Source organism: Nicotiana tomentosiformis, chromosome 6 (assembly GCF_000390325.3).
Source record: "Nicotiana tomentosiformis chromosome 6, ASM39032v3, whole genome shotgun sequence".
Taxonomy (NCBI): domain Eukaryota; kingdom Viridiplantae; phylum Streptophyta; class Magnoliopsida; order Solanales; family Solanaceae; genus Nicotiana; species Nicotiana tomentosiformis.
In genome coordinates this window covers 10,671,555-10,676,904 of record NC_090817.1, presented here as the reverse complement: position 1 = coordinate 10,676,904, position 5,350 = coordinate 10,671,555, and positions in this window count along the sequence as shown.

Below are 5,350 nucleotides of genomic sequence, written 5' to 3'. Positions count from 1 at the left end.
AAGTCTCCTCTGAGTAGCTGAAATCCGAGCAAGTCTATGGTACACCGCTGAGACCAACTCCAACATTTGCACAAGTAGTGCAGAGTGTAGTATCAGTACAACCGACCCCATGTACTGGTAAGTGCTGAGCCTAACCTCGACGAAGTAGTGACGAGGTTAAGGCGGGTCACTTACATTACCTGTACGCAATATTAGTAACAACAACAATAATAGAAACAAATTAGGTAATTCATTTATAATAATTGAAGCTAACTCAACAGTCATAACCAATTGTCATTTCCATCAATTCTGTTATGGCGTGCAACCCGCTCCTCCAATATATTCATTTTAATCAAGTCTGTTGCGGCGTGCAATCCGATCCCCCAATATATATATATATATGTCGACTTTTAAATAAGTCTGTTGCGGCGTGCAACCCGATCCTCCAATATGAACTTTTAATAAGTCTGTTACGGCGTGCAACCCGATCCTCCAATATATTCCTTATAATCAATTCTGTTACGGCGTGCAACCCGCTCCTCCAACATATTCATTTCCAATTCTTATAGAAGAAATTTCCTCAATAAATGTAACAATTAAAATAAAATTATAAGATAACAAGCATACAATAATTATGATTTAATTATGAAACAAACAAAGGCAAATAGAAAATTATTATGAAAATCAGAGAGAAAATATGCAGTTTAATATTTAATATGCTAAATGCTAAATAACAATTAAGGCACATAATTCGAATATCATGTAATAATTAATGCAGGAATTCAAGAATTAATATTTGACAAAGAATATGAGAGAAACAATTATTATAATAATTAATTCATGATTTAAAATAATTTATGATTTTTCAAGTAAGCACGCAAACAATTAATTTGACGACGTATAGACACTCGCCACCTCGCCTATACGTCGTTCACATGCAATTCACATAACAAATAATTTAAGTGTTCCTTATCCTATATTGATTATATTTCATGATTTCATACTAATTTATATCATGAATCCGTGAATTTATGGAAGAAAAATCAGATTTTTATAAAATCTTCCAAAAACGAAAATTTAAGATTTGAAGGTCCATTTGACATCGGAATTGGATAATTTTTGTATGATTGGACTCGTCTCGGAATGGGTGTTCGAATTTCGTAAGTTTTTTTGGGATTTGAGATGTGGGTCCCACTACCGAATATTTTAAAGAATTTTGGATTTTTATCCGTAAATTCGGGGAATTTAACCAATATTGAGTTAAGAACACTTACCACGTTGTTTCCTCTGAAAATCACCCAAAAATCGCCTCAATCTGAGATCCAAATCATCAAAAACTAAAAATGGGATTAGAACTTAAACTCACTGCCCAGGCTTTTCTTCTTCACGAACGCGGTCAGTGACTCGCGTTCGCGAAGCACAAAATAATTCCCGTCCAAATTCCTCCTTCGCGAACGCGAGTCACCCTCGCGTTCGCGAAGAACAAAATACATCTGCCTCAATGCCTTCTACGTGAATGCGTTCAACCAATTGCGAACGCGATGCTTCGTTCCCCCTCACTACGCGAATGCGACACCCCCTACGCGAACGCGTAGACCAAATGTATGGGGTCCTCAGCTATTTCCTTTCTTCTTCGCAAACGCGTAACACCTCTCGCGTTCGTGAGGCACACCCAGTCCACCCTTCATGAAAGCGTTCTCCTCTTCGCGAACGCGAAGAGCAAATATTGCCAGCCTCTCGGTTCCTCTTCGCGAACGCGAGGCGCCACTCGCGAACGCGATGAAGGAAACCAGATGGTGCATTAGAAAAACTCCAGCAGAGTTCCAAGTCCATAATCCAACCCGTTAAACATCCGAAACTCACCCGAGCCCCTCGGGACCTTAACCAAATATACCAACAAGTCCTAAAATATCATACGAACTTAGTCAAACTCTCAATTCACCTAAAACAACGCTAAAACCCTGAATTACACCCCCAATTCAAGCCTAATGAACTTTGAAATTTCTAATTTCTACAAACGACTCTGGAACCTATCAAATCACGTCCAATTGACCTCAAATTTTGCACACAAGTCATAAATGACATAACAGAGGTATTCAAATTTTCAAAATCAGATTCTGACCCCGATATCAAAAAGTCAACCTCCCGGTCAAACTTCCCAAAAATTTAACTTTCGGCATTTCAAGCCTAATTCCACTATGGACCTCCAATTAATTTTTCGGACACGCTCCTAAGTTCAAAATCACCATATGGAGCTATCGAAATCATCAAAATTTAAATCCGAGGTCGTTTACACATAGGTCCTTATCCGGTCCACTTTTCTAACTTAAATTTTCAATTATTAGACTAAGTGTCTCATTTCACTTCGAATTCCTTCCGGACCCGAACCGACTAACTCGATAAGTCATAATTCAATAGCAAGGAATAAATTGAGCAGTAAATGAGGAAATGGGGTTATAATATTCAAAACGACCAACCGGGTCGTTACATTCTCCCTCTCTTAAACAAATGTTCGTCCTCGAACGGGTTTAGAATATTACCTACAGTCTCAAATAAGTGTGGATATTTGTTCTGCATCTCCTGCTCCATTTCCCAAGTAGATTCTCTGACTGGATGGCCTCTCCATTGCACCATCACTGATGCTATGTTCTTTGACATCAACTTTCGTACCTGCCGGTCTAAAATAGCCACCGGCTCCACATCATTAGTCAAATTACCGTCCAGTTGTACTGTACTGAAATACAGAATGTGAGACGGATCCCCGACATACTTTCAGAGCATGGATACGTGGAACACTGGATGAACACCTGATAGACTAGGTGGCAAAGAAAGTTCATAAGCCACCTCCCCAGTTTTCTTAAGTATCTCAAAAGGCCCAATATACCGAGGGCTCAACTTGCCCTTTTTCCCGAACCTCAACACATCCTTCATGGGTGAAATCTCTGAAAGATTTTGATATATGGATTACATGAACAAGAACTATATAAAAATTGATTTGACATTAAACTGCTAGATTTGATAGCATATCTATTCTTTGCTAGAATTACTAGAAATGAACCATAAATGTGTATCTCGTTACTATCTTCAGTTCCTTATTTATTATTGTTACTTGTTGAGTTGGTTGTACTCATACTACACCCTGTACTTCGTGTGTAAATCCAGGTGTTCCCGGACATAGCGGATGTTGATCCTTTCACGTGGTTGATTTTCAAAAGATTTTGAGGTAGCTGTCGTGCTCTGCAGACCTTGTCTCTCCTTCTCTATCTCCTTGTTTACTGTATTTGGTCTCATACTATTATAGACCATATATTTCCAGACTTGTAATCATATTAGATGCTTATGTACTCAGTGACACCAGGTTTTGGGAAGTGTTCGTGTCAGTATTTGTGGGATTATGTATTGTATTTAAAAATATTATATTTTCAGACTTAAGAGAATTTGTGGTTCATTGAGATTTCAGCTTGCCTAGTATTGAGATAGGCGATATCACGACGGGTTATAATTTTGGGTCGTGACACTATATTATACGGTACTGATTTGGTAAAAGATGCCTTGGAAAAGGTAAAGTTGATTCAGGAGCGACTTCATACAACACAGTCTAGACAGAAGAGTTACGCGGATCAAAAAGCGCGTGATTTATCATTTATGGTGGGTGAAAAAGTTCTTTTGAATGTTTTGCCGATGAAGGGAATCATGAGATTTGGGAAAAAGGGGAAATTGAGCCAAAGGTTTATAGGCCCATTTGAGGTGTTGAGACGAGTTGGGGAGGTTGCTTATGAGCTTGCCTTGCCTCCCAATCTATCAAGAGTTCATCCGGTTTTCCATGTATCTATGCTCTGGAAGTATCATGCCGACCTATCATATGTGTTAGACTTCAGCACAGTTCAACTAGATAATAGTTTGGGCTATGAAGAAGAACCAGTTGCCATTGTTGATAAACAGGTTCGCCAATTGAGGTCCAAGAGGATTTATGCAGTAAAAGTCCAATGGAGGGGCCAACAAGTCGAGGAAGCGACTTGGGAGACCGAGGAAAATATGCAGAGAAAATATCCACACTTATTCGGTACTCCAGGTACAATTCTAAACTCGTTTTGTCACAACCCAAAATCCATTAAAGGTCGTGATGGCGCCGAACACCGCTGTCAGGCAACCCAAAAATAAATATTTAATTAAATCATCTTGTAGTATTTCTGAAAAACATAAATTTCCTTCAATTTACTAGTAATAAAAGAACTTTAAGGAATAACATTAACATTTACCAATTTCAATACTAAATATCCCATAATCATCCCAGAACCCGGTGTGACAAGTACATGAGCATTTACTAGGGAGTAAAAATTAAAATACAGTATCTGTCCAGAATACAAATTAGACAGAAAAATATAATAACTCTGAATGAGACTCTGTTGGTTGCGGATCGTAATACAGAATGCAGCTCACCTAAATCCCGCATTTTAACCACACCTCTGCGCCTACAAGGTCGCTAGACTTATATGTACATGCACAATAACATGTGCAACAAGTGTAGTATGAGTACGAAAATAACGTATACCCAGTAAGTATCAAGCCTAATCTCGAAAAGGTATAGACGAGATGGTCGACTTTGACACTCACTAAGGGTCAATAATAATAAGTAACATAAAAATAGAATATCTAAATCAACATGATTCACAGAGTTAACAATAATTTTATTTAACCAGCCGAAATAATTAAATTCCTTCAATTCTAATAAATTTCCAATTTATCGATTAGCCTCATTTACAGGAATAACAATAATCTCCTCCACGAGCAGAGATAATAATTAATTCTTTTTAGTTCCAATGATTTTCAATTTATCAATTAAATTCCTTTAGATGCAACAATTCTTAATCTATTAATTTAAATCCACAAGTTGCAATTAAAATAGCAAAAATATCTAGTAATTATTATTACTAGACACGATTTCTGCCGAGGTCGTACGACCCGATCCAGAGTGTCGTGTACACTGCCGAGGGATGTGCGGCACGATCCATAGATGCATCTATCCTGCCGAGGTGTTCGGCCCGCTCCACAAGAAAGGAGGACATTTTCTTATGTACCTCCGGAAGGAGAGTATATTTATTATAAGATCAATTCGAGAGGAATGAATAATTTCTTTTAACAATTAATTAATTTAAACAGAAAATTAAGCATAAGAGATTTTCATCTTTTAATATTTTTACCTAACAATTCACTATATATCAAATAATTTTAATTAAGTAAATAATACAACTTGCACAAGTAATTCATGCTTTGAGTCCTAAACTACCCGAACTTTAGCATTAATAGTAGCTACGCACGGACTCTCATCACCTCGTGCGTACGTAGCCTCCACAATTAGCAATAATTATTA